Source organism: Canis aureus, chromosome 6 (genome assembly GCF_053574225.1).
Source record: "Canis aureus isolate CA01 chromosome 6, VMU_Caureus_v.1.0, whole genome shotgun sequence".
Lineage (NCBI taxonomy): Eukaryota > Metazoa > Chordata > Mammalia > Carnivora > Canidae > Canis > Canis aureus.
Window position 1 is genome coordinate 45,984,590 of NC_135616.1, and position 14,363 is coordinate 45,998,952.

Here is a 14,363-nt window from a genome sequence, read left to right on the forward strand (position 1 = left end):
TAGAGAACTCCAGTAAAATTGGTAGTTGTGGAAGCCGTAGCCGGATTCCTTAATTGGTACGTATCAAGCCACAGCGTTCAGCCACCGAGGGAAGATGTGAGACAGACTGCGGTGCCGCTGTCCCCTCCCTCCAGAGGAACTTTTATCTGATCCTGCCTCTTGGCTATGAAATTGGGTCCATCACGGCAACGGAGAAATGTAGAGACTTCGCAAGAAATTGCAAATCTTGTTGAGGCGGGGATGACAAAGTGGAGCAGCAAGTAAAAAAAAAAAAAAGGTTCAAGAATGTACAATAGCAAATTGCACAGTAAGGAAGTCAGTGCACTAGTAATTGTCACATGAAATGTGTTTATTCTTTGCTAACTGAACCGGGACTGGCAAGCCTGTTGCTAACCAACTTGCCAGGAGACCTTTCAACTGAGCAAAATGTGCTTTCACTTTGTTCCAGGTCAAATGGGTAAACTAAGTTGAGAGCATTGTGTGGGCAAATCAGACATGTTGAATTACTAATGAAGTCCAAACAGGAGCACGTAACATTCCTGGAGCTGAAATACAGTTGGGCTGTCCTGTTAGAAACAATCCGATGTTCTCTTTCCTGGGCTTTTTCACATGCCCTCGGGATGGATCACTGAGATCAAGGCCATCCTGTGATAATTAGTTCCTTAGTTCATGAAACATACCGTTGTATGCTTTTGGTGAATTCTAGATCTTTTAGTCTATTGGTAGAAGGCCCAATTTCAGTTTGCTCTGTTTCCAGTTAGGGAAATTTGTAAATTTTCTTGATGGATGCAACATACTATTAAAAAAAAAAAAATGTGAAAAGGAGCACATGCTTTGCCAACAAGTTGAGGAAGGAAAAAGGAATAAAATGTTTGCATTCTCAGAGCTGTTCCTCACCTAAGAAAAGTTCAAAATAAGGAAAATAACAGATCTCTGGATGAACAGACATGAAGCTATTGTGTCAGGATATTAATAAGTTCGTGAGAAAATTAGATCCTCCACGAAAAGTTTGGAAACTTAGCTCTGTGGCATAGAGAGCAAAATCACAGCTGTACCAAAGGGTTTAATTACCTAAGTAGAATAACAGCCCCGGAGATGAGCCAGGGGTCTGACACGTCGATGCCTCCGAAGTTGTGAGCATTGTTTCCTAGATGGGGCAGTCATTACTAGAATTCATTTTTGAGAGCTGAGTTGTGTAGCCAGAAAATATAGATTAAATGGATATTTAAGGAAGCAAGTATGTCATCCCTCAATTATGTAAAGGGTTTTATAAATTTATGAAAATGCATGGAATATTCATACGTTGTCAGAATCAATAAAAACATTTCTGGAGTATTTATTGTGTTCAAGAAAGGCATTCTGATGGGATGTGAAAGATGAACAGAAAAGCAAGAGGCAGGTTCTCTCCTTCCTGGGGTTTAAATGGAGCTGGGAAAGAAATGGTGTGACTGTATAAAAATCTGGAACAACGGAGAGACTAAACAACAATATAATATGAATGTCAGAGCTAAATGTAATATTCAGTTGTTACAATCATCTTCCCCCGGCCCCTGGTGAGGCTGTATTTTTTCTGCCCCATTTTTTACGTTAAGAAAATGTTTTACTCTCTGAATTTATTTGAAAGTGTCATAAACTTACTACAAAAATGATCCTTTTAATCATCTTTGGAAAATCATCAGCATACAAATTGTAAATAAAACAAGACTGATGTCAGAGGTGTCATGACACAGAACAATTACTATTTTTACTGAGTGCTCACTGGAACTGTGGAAAGTAAGAAGTCAGACCCAAATAGCCCCCAGGGTAAGCTCCTCAAAGTGGGGTCTATTTACCTCTACCCAACAGGCTTAGCAAATTAACAAGATTAAAAAAAAAAAAAAAAAAAAAGCTGCTTGACAGAGTTTGAAAGCCAATATTTTTTTCCCTCTCCCACAGTGAGGAGAAATAAAGTGTAAAAAGTACAATCTCTAAACTATTAGAAAAATGTACCATTACTTTCTTCTGAAAAAAATCCCAATCCTGTACAGTTAACAGTTAATGCATACTTTTCTAAGAGTCCTGAAATTTAAAATGACACGAGCCAGTTAACCGTTCATGGTTAGATTTCTCACCAGAGAACAAGTTTTATGTTTTAATAATACATGGATTTCAAACAATAACAATCTAACACTATAAAATGTTGACAGACCAAATAAAGATTTAATTTGATGGGCAACTCCATAAAATGAATGTCTGACTTTTAAATGTGAACCACAGGTCAAATCTCTGAAAAACTTAACATCTTTGTTAACACTTTGTGAGATAGGTCATGTCAAAAAAGTTATCCCTGCAATTGTATGCTTTAAAAACTTCAAGTATAACTGGGGTCTTTTTTTCTTAAAAAGTCAAGGAGGCAAGCATTAAAAATAAAAGACCAGATATTCCAAAGTGCAATATTTTACATATAAGATCTATAAAACGTAACAAAATGTGGGTAGTGGTTAACCTGATTTTGAATCTAGAGAGAAAAAATATACTGAATTGAAACGTGTTAAAGCTTCTTTTAAGCCCAGACTCTTTCAATGTCATAGCACACATGAAATTCTATTAACTTGTTTAGATTCTCTCTCTCTCTCTCTCTCCCATTCTCTCTGGCTTTCAGAAATGAACAGGTTGAAATGGCCTAAAGGTAAAAAGACACAGAATCACAGCTGAGACCATAGTTTTAAAAAAAGTAGGTGAACAAACTGGAACACACACTACAATAATGACGTGAACAGGGAGCATATTTCCCCAAAGCATGGTTTTTAAAAAATGTGTATGTTTATAATTCTGCAAAACATGTTATATACCAAATCATTCTCTGGGTTATAAATGCTGTAATACTCGAATCTATTTCTTAAATTCCTCAACTATGATAAGCCATAAATAAGAGATAATTCATCCTGATTCTCAGACCTGACGACAGAAATAATATTATCATAAACTCTTGATGAAAGATCCTTAGCAGATTTATACAGGGCGCTGGGGACCCATACACCCCCTACACTGAAAGCAGAAAGAGCCTACACCAGTAATTCAACCCTGTTTGAGGGTTAAGGGGAGAAAAGGAGCAAAAGATACAGTCTTCCAGTGCTTTTATGTGACCATCATAAATCCAGAGACAGCATAATGGGTGAAGGAGGCTGATAGGTTAGGCTGGGTTGACACCCAGACTAGCCACCCACACCTCTAATTTTCTGTCTCTCTCCCCACTGCCCACCTCTACTCTTCCTAAACAAAATAAATTGGGATGGACAAGTCTACTGCCCTTGAAAAATCACACAGAAACTCCAACACCCAGATGTTGGAATTGTCCTGTTGCTGTGGAGGCTGCATTAATTCGGATCAGTAGAAGATGCATTCATTTAATCTGTGGAGTTTTTTTAGATTTAATTTTTAAAAATTAATCTGATGAAACATATCACTTTTCCAGATGAATAGACTCTATAGCAGAAAGATCTGATATGAACCTCTGATATTTATGCCCCATTTTTTAATAACGTAAATCTTTGAGTTCTGTTTGTCCTAAAATTCTGTAAAATATATAGTCAATAGGGGTAGTTTGTTTTGTTCAAAATGAAAGAATAAAATTTCTAAATATGTAAATGCTAATATTCTTAATTATATTCAGTTGCTTAAATTGGGGCTTGTAGAAATTCAGTGCAAATGAACTTAGCTAGAAAAGCTGAAGAGAATTAGATTTCCAGTAGGTGTTGTCGCTGTGCACCTACTAGGTGCCAAGTGGTGTGCTTCCAACCAAAAGAAACATCTGCCTGTCCACATTTCACTGCAGGAAGAAGTTTTTCCTGCCTTTTATGTTTGTTCCACCCTGCAATGCAGTACTTTCTTGGACTTTAAGTGGGCAGAAAGGAAAATGATGCATCCCAAAATTATTTACTGAGAACTTACAATACATTAGAGAAATGTGGAGCTCCCTTTCATGGGTCTCGTCAAATTTCCACCGTGTGCTAGGTGCCAGCAATACACGAGGCAAGATCATCCCTCCCTTCAGGACTTCATTATGTATAAATGTCACTGTGAACACACTAGACAAAGAGACAACATTTCACTTTTTGTGCAGTGGCTAAGAAATGCATACCGATCCTAACTATTAAAATGATATAAAACTGTCTTAATAAAAATCTTTTCTTACACAGAAATTCTATACATTTAATGCAAAAGTCTTGATACATACCAAATTCAAACTATTCCTGGTAATAAGAGCAGACAGAAGGTAAAATCTCACTCCAGAAATTTACTTCGCCCTTAGCGATAACATGCAACTCAGGAAGTTACTTCCCTCACAAAGAACTAGCATTTATGCTTAAGACTAAAATGATTATTTTTAAAGTACTCATTTTACAATGCAAATGTGTATCTAAATTAAACTCAGTAAAAATAAGCATTTTAAATTGAAGCTGCAGTAATGACTTTACGGGAGACAATAGGAAAAGTGGTTCTTGAATATGAACTCAGAGAAAACAGGCTTCAGATTTCTTCTATGTGTCGGGAAGCTTTTGTTCCCTGGCTCTGTACCTTTAATGTATTGGCACGTGTTTAAGTGAGAACCCATTGCTCTGAAGTTGTTTTTACAAAACTGAGGCTTTTCAACAAGATCACAGCAAAAATAAATAAATAAATAAATAAATAAATAAATAAATAAATAAATAAATAAATAGGAGGTTGTGAGTCAAAAACCCTCAAAAAACAAGAAACTGACAACCGGTCCACATTGCCAAGCCATGCCTTAGCTCGTGGAATACAGGACAGGTGCAGGAACACAAGCTCACTAAGACAGAACAGCAACGAGAGTCAACAAAGATGCGTGCATAATAGAGCATTTTAGACAGAAATACTAAGAGAGAAGAGCAACATAGGAAATAAGAGCTTCATAGGGGAGAGGTAGGGCTATTAAAGAACAGTGAGAAGATGGTGGCAGTCTAGAGGGATAATGGAAGAGAGATGAAGAAAAGGAAAGATCCCAGAAGGAAGTGGTCTGTGGCTAGAGGCCTTGGTTTGTGGATGTGGTGCTGGTGGAGGTGGTAGCGGCAACAAGGTAAATATACGGAGATGTCGATATTCCTTCCTGGCCCTGCTGATCCTATGCCACTGTTTTGTTTTTGTTTTTGTTTTTGTTTTGTCAGCTCATATCTTGCTCTTTGTCCTTAAATACTGCTTTAAGAAATAGCCAGCCCCAAGGTAAAGAGAATTAGAATATACTTGGTATTTAACTCTTCCTAAGACATTAAATTGTCACCGTCAGGGCAACTGCCTACTGCATAAGTGTGTGAGCGAGCACATGTCTCTAGATCATTAGTTTATTGGTTTTTCTGATAAGACCTGCTTGATATGAACTCTTGTAACGTAGCATCCGAGTTTCAGAGCACACTCATTACATGGTATTCGGTTTGACCCTATGGAGAAATGGTGGGGAGGTTTTGACATTTCATTGAGGAATATGAACTACTTATCAACATAACTAACCATATTTTAGAAATTCATTCATTCAACAGTCACTAAACATCTAGCATGCATAAGGCCTGGCACAAAGCACATCAGCCTGCATATAAAACATCTGGCCAGGATTATGACCAGATGCATGAATTAGCATCGAAGAGAGAGAAGACTGAACTGCTGGAATCAGGTGAACCAGGAAAAATTGCCATGATCTAAGATATTGACTCTATGTTTTGTTTACTATCTTCCTCAATAGGATCTAAGCTCCCCTCATTTGGGGACATCTTCTATGAAAGTAACAACTGTACCCTTAGCAAGCACCCAGAATGGTGCTGGACATAGAATACACATTCAAGAAAGATTTGTAAGCAGAGAGGGACGGAGGTGGGAAAGGCAGGGAGGAAGGGAAGGATGGAAAGAAAGAACTTACACCTTTACGTTTTTCCAGCTGGAGGGAATAGCGGTGCTTTACATTTACAACTGCTTCCTTCAAACTCAGGAAAAAGTGAAAAGTACGGCTGATTCTACAGATTACCAGAAGACTGTCCATTTCCTTTCTTGGGAGTACTCTGACCCAGGAGAGAAACAACCCAGACGGATGTGGTGCAGACTTTACTTCTGGTAGAATCATAGCAATTCCCTAGCATATGTAAAGAGTATTTCATCTTTGAGGCATTTTAGAAATGAGTTATTGAGCAATACCTCTTATAGGCAGAAATTTTTTTGTTATTTTTGCAACTGGGAGAAGAATGTTTATATGGAATGGCTAAGTGGCTTGTTCAAGGCCCAAGATTGAGATTGGTGAGTTGCAGAACGAGTTAGTCATCGATTCATTAAGTCATTGTTCTTCAGATATTTAGGCCACTCTGAAACTAAAAGAAAAGCCTCCATTGTTTTTCAACAAATTAAAATCTGCTGTGCCTTGAAAGAAATACAACCTACCAGGTCTTTATCCTTAAGGGCAAAGTCCATGATCTCAACGGAACCACACAGACAAGTTAGACATAGAATGAAAGGAATCATTGCTGACTTTTCAAGTGTAGCTCCAACTGGGTACAAATGCCACTGGTGGACATAAAGGAAGGAGCCTCCCAGCAAGGGATATTTTCCCGTCCTACAGATCATACTAAGACAGTAGGGTCCTAATAGCAGTAAATCTGGTGCAGAGGAATCTATAAAACTGTATATATGGGTGCATCCTGTCACTATGAAATATAAAAGATTAGATTTTCATTTGCATGGTTTGCTGGGTTTTATTTGGCAGATACAATAACACAGGCTACGCAGAGTCCATAAAACAAAGTGAGAACAGCAGCTCATTTGGTGGCAGAATGTAATGGTTATGGCTAAAGGGCTTCCATAATTTATCTCAAACCCTTATGCCTACATTTATTGTTGTGTAAATGAAAATCAAACTCTCACGGCCATAAGGAGGGATCTGGTCCGAAATTTGATTGAGATCCTTTCTTCTCACACAGCTTCTGAGATTAGCAATCTGTAACACTTAAAACAGCTACAAAAATATCCAAAAAGAGGCCACTTTACCTAAGCACACTAGTGCTTCATTACTCCAATTGTGCTTCTCAAAACAATCCTATAACTCCTGGAGGGTGAGCATGAGTGAGTACTCCTGGCCCTGTTCATTGTTCTGACTCCGGCTTCCTCGTTAGAACACTCCTCAGCCCTGGTTAAGAACTAATGTTTAGCATTCGGATGATGTTCCATGCAAATAATACTTGGGGGTGGTTGGGGGTGTGTTGGAAGAGGGCAATAAAGCAGAGTCAAAGCATGTGATATTGGCCCAAACCATTTCATACAAGTATGGTGTCTTTTAATATTATTAAAAGTACTTATTTTATAGCATATATCTACAAGATTATATTTGAATTCATGATCTTTAATCACTTTATTCTTGTTCTGCTGCAAGAGTAGAAACATTGGCTCTCAAACAAGAATGCTCAAGGCTGGGCATTTTTCTGTGTGAGGGGTAGATTTCTATTTTTTATTTTTTTAAAGATTTAGACTGGAAATATAGTTTGTTACAGAGAAGTCTGTACCATTTTATCAAATGTACATCTGGATAAGGTTTAAAAATATCAGTGATTATCACACCAATGTAGTGGGAATGGAACCATATGACAGGTGTAAGAAATAACATTATAGTTTTATTTTCTACAGATAATATATAACATATACAATATTGATATGTAAACATATATTTTATAATGTTAATAAAAATTCCATACCATTCAATGAGATGGAAGTGTTTAGTATGTCTGGGCTATTGTTATACTCATAATTAAAATTGTCTTAAAAATGAAGGAATAAATTAACTCATTTTTTAAATGACCAACAGACCGTCAACATACATTTTAAATGGATATGAAAATAAATAAAAACATATGGCCTAAATTTTACCAACCATGAACAAGTTGTTAATTTTGAAACTGGGTTATCCCTCTTGGTCTTAGAAACTCTTCATTATTTTTAGGTAAGTCAATATGCATATTAAAGTGATTAGCTCAAACTTTCCAAATATGAACATTTTATGCCATATAGGTTGTTACTATATACATACATGAACCAATTTGGAGAGGGAAGACAAAATTTTTTAAGTTATTTTAAGTCACTTGTGAATGCAAGTAAAGAATTCATTTTCCAAATCATGAGATAACTGACAGACTTCATCTTGCTTTGGGAGTAAACCCATGGCACGTGCATGTGAGGTGTGCGCGTGTGTGCACGCCTGTGTATGTGTGTGTGTGTGTGTGTGTATGCATCACTTTCATTGCATAGTCCTCAAATTTAACAGGAAACAATTACAAGAAAAAAACAAGGAACATTAAAAACCAAATAGATTATTATATATTTTCATTTCAAACTGAAGTGTTACTGTCATGAATCATTATAGTCTTGTGTGTTTGCTCTTCTCAGGAAGATGTTTCCAGGCTAGTCCACATACATCTTTAGTCAGCTGACCTTGATGGCCTTCTAGTGGCTGCAGGAAAGATCTGGCAAGTGGAAAGGGAAAAAATGGTAAACTAATACTGATTAAGAGACTTTCAGAAAGAAAGAGAAGAAGAGATCAAAGAGGAGGGAGAAGAAAGGATGAAGACCAAATAAAACTAGGCAAAGTTTTAGGAAATGAAGCAATTATACAAGTTTTCAGTCAGTTCATTTTTCCTAGCACAGAATTTTCTTAATTGGAAATAGTATGTCCTTATATTTTAATTTAAAATCTTCCTTCGCTAGACTAAAACAAGGCACCTAATGCCTCGTAAACATGAATATTCAAATTTTAGAATCTTAATAGCTTCAGGGCCATGCTACTGTTTGGGGTTGCCACTCCACTAACAGATGTGCGGACTGCTGAAAAGGAGAGAGAAACAAGTAAGGGAAAAAATGTTTTTTTTTTCCCTTTCAAAGACATTCTGCCTCGAAGGAGCATCACTTTCTAAACTGCCTGTTACCAAGGCAAGTAGGTGCCAGTTTGGTCAGAGTGAATATCCAGATTCTATGATCCTAAATGAGCAAATGGAGTGATTTCTGTGTGCCCCCACCTCCTTGCTATATGTGTCTTCAAACCTTACCTCCATCACAAATAATTGGGTTTTTGTTTTTGATTTTTTTACTTTTGGGTTCTTAAAGCATATTATTCGTAGTAGTAGTATTAGTATTGTGATCTCCTATAGTCCTTTTCACTCAAAATTACAATACAGGGGACTATGGCCAATGCTATGCAGATGGCCAAATAGATAATAAAGGCTCAGTTCATGAATAATATCCACTCAGAAAGAGGACAAAAGCAACAGGAAAAAAGAGCCCAAATTGGACAAAATGTGCATGCTATATTTAAAAAAAAACACACACGCAATCATTGTCAGAGATCATTAAGGGTGCCCTGTAGTTTTAATGATATGCCAGTGGCACCAATTTGATGTGACTGTTTGCTCTTATAGTCAATAAAAAAAGTCATAACTGCCATCAAATTTAAATTTAATTTATTTTCTACACAGCCCTTTCTGTTTTCCTTGTTTTTTTTTCTTTTATAACATTAACACTTTTTTTGTTAAAAAATGTGTGAAAGATTAATTTGTAGAATGAGGGGGCTGTGGGTGCACAGCGCAGGACAGATGGTGTGGGTGGGACATGGCAGTTTGCGTCTGCGGCATCATTTTGTTGTTGCTATTGCAAGTGAGCAAAATAAAGCTATGCTAGCACGATCCTGTCTTTGGGGGCCCCTCAGATAAGGTGTGTGGCTTTTTCTTATGTTGGGCCCTGCTACTGGGGACACAGCCACCCCCTGCACCACAGCCAGCCTGCTCATGAGCCTTGTTAGCCAGAGAACGCTTGGATTTTAGAATTGCATTTATATAGAATTCCACCCAACTTTTGTGTACAAAAGAATGAAATATACTCTTCCTTAGTAAGCCGATTATTTTGAAATGAATTTATGATCTGTCCTCTCTGAGATCCTGTGTTGTAAACCCAAAGGCATGAAACCATAGATGCAAAAAAAAAAGGAGTGATTTTTTTTTTTTTTAAAGGAGGGGATTTGGCGGGGGGTTTGCACCAGTCAGAAATTCTACTCACATTCACAGCGAGGGAGATATGGCGCAGGTTTATATTCAAAGGTTCAGTTTTTGCCTTGGAACAGCCCTAATTTACACATAAGTATTGTAGGAGTTCACCATTGTAAAGGTTCTTAGCAAAGAATAAAGCAATTACCAGAGAAAATCACTGTCATATGGCATACACAGACATTTGAGAAAAAGTAAAACTTTGAGAAGGAGGAAAAGGGGAATTCAGGACAGCATGTGGGAGGGAAGATTCGAGTTCTTTTTATGCACAAAGAGATCCATTAACAATATCTTTATCGGTTTCCTTCTTCCTTGTTAACTGAACTGACTCGCAGTGCCCAGAATACATGAACGTGATTGCAAATAAATGTTTTGGGAGGAGGAGGGGGCAGTAAATAAGTGAGCACGTGAAAATGGTTAGTGGTTGATTCATGGCAAGATGGAACTGCCTGATGAAAAGTCTCCACCAAATCTGTGCCTCCAATGGGTGCTTCTTGTCCTCGGAAGGCAAGATGGCCCATGAAAGGATGTTAGCGGCCACAGAGTCAAGCACAGTCCCTGAGCCGTTTCAGGCCTTGAGACCAGGGTCTTCTGGTGGACAGGATATTGGGGTTCATTTTTTTTCTTGTTTTGTTTTTCATGAGAGACAGAGAGAGGCAGAGACAGAGGCAAAGGGGGAAGCAGGCTCCATGCAGGGAGCCCGATGCAGGACGCGATCCCAGGACCCCTGGAACACGCCCTGAGCTGAAGGCAGACGCTCAACGACTGAGCCGCCCAGGCACCCCTGGACAGGATATTTGGCATTCCAGTCATTTCATAGCACTTTGTTATTTCCCAGTTAGACGGTAGGCTTTCCCAGAAAGGGATTGCCCCACATCAGGCAGTGCTCCAAGAGGGCACTTCACTGACACCAGCGCGAGGGGATCAAGGATCTGGTGGTGAGTCATGGTGGAGACAGTGGCATGTAGTGGTGTTAGGCGTGGGGTTTGGTGGCAGGCAGTTTGCAGGGGGCCTCAGGCTGCCACTAGCTCTGTGATTGGACCCGAGTTACCTTAGTGTATCAGGACCTCAAGCACTACCTCTATAAAGACAGATGACAGGGCGAGCATGTACCTTCCTTACAGAATTAGTGGGGAATCCAAGAGTAGCCCTTTGGAAAGCATAGTCCTTTGGAAAGCTGGCAGGTTGTTCATTAAGGCCTTGTTTCTTGGACTTTGCCAACACCTGATGTCCAAAGGCACTCAAAACCCCAAATCTCTGAATCTATGAAACATTTCCTCTGTGTCTTTGGGGGCCACATGGGCAAATACAGTGTTAGAATTTACATGAGTGGATAAAGAATGAGGGAGAAGGATAGATACAATTTTAAGGCCAAAAATACTCTATTACACAGGAGGAGGGCATTACTGACATCATAGGAAGTAAAGGGGAACCCAGTGTATGTGTTATACTCCTGGAAAATATGGTACACCTGAAGGAAACAGGATAAAGAAAGGGGTCTACCACATACCTAATTGAAAGACAGTTCTCTAATATTTATTTGTTCTATCAGTTTCTCCATGATGCTACACGATGGTGCACCTTGTAGAAATGGAGTACAGTGAGTTCTTACCATTCACTCACACAACTGCACACAAACAGACTCAGAATAGAGACTAGCTATCCATAAATCCACAATCACAATGTTCATCCTCCTTACACTAGCTATACCACAATCACAATGTTCGTCCTCCTTACACTGAAACAATTGTAGACCCTGTAACTAATTCTTTTGTGCATCCTGATATACAACACGGAAAGTATCTTTACCCATCTCTTGTCATCTGCCATCCTTCTGTTTATGCCCCAAACACTGGACAATACTTCATTCATTGACTCTAGAGGAATTCTGATGGGCTGAGATGAGGATGGAAATGAGAAGCTATATGTACTACATATATCTAATATAAACAAAAATTTATATGTATATACACAGATGTATGTCCAAAATGATCCCCTCACAGTAAGAAGTTCATTCTCACCAAATGTAGTAGAGGTTCCTGGAAGTCTATCCCTTTCTTTGTCAGCAGTAAAACACTCCATTTTCACTAGGTACATTGCTGCTACAATTAAAAACTACCTTTCCTGGCTTCCTTTGCAGATAGGTATACTTAGATGATAAGCTTTGGACAATGAAATATAAGTAGAAACGTTCTATGGCACTTTATAGGAAGCCTCCCTTTAAAAAAAACTGTTAAAATGCCCTGTGATCCCTTTCCCCTTTGTCCTTTTCTACTCCCTGGGATATGGATGTGATGGCTGGAGCTTGGGCTGTCATCATGGACCATGAGAATGAGAGCCACACTGTAGAGAGGCTGGAGAGGTGACGTAGAAGAAGCTTCTGAATTTAATGAGTTCCTAAAGTGAACATACCAGCCCAGCCTGCTTCTCGACTGCTTCTAGATTTTGTTTCTATAAGAGAAAAATCCTGTCTATCTTGTTTAGAGCCTGGTCATTTAGAGTTTCTTCACGTATAGCTGAACCAAATCCTAACTCATGCTTTATCTATGCCTTTCCCTAAAGCACAGTGAACAGTACGGTTTATGTTACCACTGAAGTTTACACCTTTAAATGAAATACAGTATCTTATAAATATGCCAACATGACAAAGGCTATCTTTAAATATTAGATTCTAATATACTTGCATATTTAGTATATGTAAAAAAATATTAGGTAGGGGAAATAATGCTAGCTGTTAGAACAACCACCCTCTCCTCCAGTGGCTTCATGAAAAGTGTCTTTCTGATATAACAGTCTGATGTGGACTGCTTGAGACAGCGGAAGAACGTGAAGGCCTCTGTTCCTTGCAGCTATTCCAAGATCAAGGTTTTCTATCTCAGCCATCAGAGACTTGGGCCGCCCATGCCTCAACAAAAGAGAGCGTGCGTAGGATCATCCATGGGAGATATTTAATGGTCCGAGCCTAGAGTGACTTTTGACACTTCTGACCACATTCTAGCAGACAGAACTCAGCCACGTGGCCCCAGAACAATTGCTAGAGAGCCTGGGAAGCGCAGTTTCCCTGTGTTTCAGGAAGAAGAGAAGGAATAGGAGCATTAGTTCTCCTTTCCCAAAGAAATAAACAGAAAGTAGAGTTTCTAGTATCCCTGTTTCTACCTCCTGTTCCAAAGGCCAAATTCAACAAGCACCGCATGCTCAAGGAGACAGCTCATCGTGTGGCAAAATAATTCTTTTTAGGTCGTTTTGTAGGGAAACATCTAAGACTCTCAATGTTTCTGATCATGGAAGATGGGTTCCCTAAAGAGTGTGACTTCAATCTCAAGCTCTGGCCAACTACCCTTGTTCCTTCTCGTAACACATTATGTATATGTATTTAGATACTGAACACCCTTAAATTATTTTGCATGATATTTATAGCAAAACCTTATAGACTGGTTATGGTTAAAAAGGACCGAGTCCAACTGCTCTAAGCACTATGCACAAACTTTTCCTATAATATACTTAGTTCAATATACTTTACATTTTTTATCAATACTCTTTAATGAAACTCCGAAATAATTTCATAGCTAGTTTTTTTCTTATAGGTAAAACAGAATATTCCTCCAACATGAAGTCTTTTGTTTTAGTTTGGTTTTTTTTTTTCTAGTTTGTAGAGGTCTACTTGACAAATAAAAACTATATATATTTAAGGTAGGCAACATGATGTTTTCATTTTTGTTTTCCCTTTACCTTTTGACTCCCTTTACCTGTTTCTCCCACCCTCCACCCATTATCTCTGGCAACCACCATTCTGTTGTTTTAGTTTTGAGGTTTTGTTTTATTTTTTAGCTTCCTTGTGTAAGTGAAATCATATACTATTTGTCTTTCTCTGTCTGACTTTTTTCACTTAGCATGATGTCCTTGAGGTCCATCCATGTTGTCATAAATGGCGATATTCCCTCCCTTTTTTGGCCAACTACTTTTCTTTTCGTTCCCACTATTGTTCTTTCTCCTTGTCCATGTGCTTTTTCCATGATGAGAGGTAACTCTTTAGCATATATGGATGACATTAAGAAAAGTTTCCATAAGTCTACATATTGCTGAGAAAAACAGTTTAAAATGTGTTTAAGTGGTGGCCTTGGAATATACCAGACAGGGTAACAATGGGTCACCAAGGCAGATAGAGATTTTTCCATGTTTTTCCTTATACTTCTGTTGAATATTTAATAGGCTTTGTGATTATGTGCTGACACTTGTGAGATATAAGGTCATTTAGGATATTTTTAAGTTTTAGACCCTCCAAAAACAGATGGGGGAAGGATAAGA

At 38.4% G+C, this 14,363-nt stretch overlaps 1 long non-coding RNA gene across 3 annotated transcripts in view; it reads right to left on the reverse strand.

Annotated features, from left to right (window-relative positions):
• Positions 1 to 333: 333 nt before the first annotated feature.
• Positions 334 to 14,363, reverse strand: part of LOC144316024 (uncharacterized) — a 50,004-nt gene continuing 35,974 nt past the window's right edge. Inside the window, exons 3-4 of one of the 3 annotated variants that reach the window (XR_013381772.1) lie at positions 3,931 to 4,067; positions 334 to 1,428 (exon numbers count right to left, since the gene is read on the reverse strand). This is a non-coding gene — a long non-coding RNA (uncharacterized LOC144316024). Of the gene's footprint in view, positions 1,429 to 3,930; positions 4,068 to 7,709; positions 8,490 to 14,363 lie in introns of those variants that run through there. The other 2 variants (XR_013381773.1, XR_013381774.1) reach the window with 2 other exon arrangements.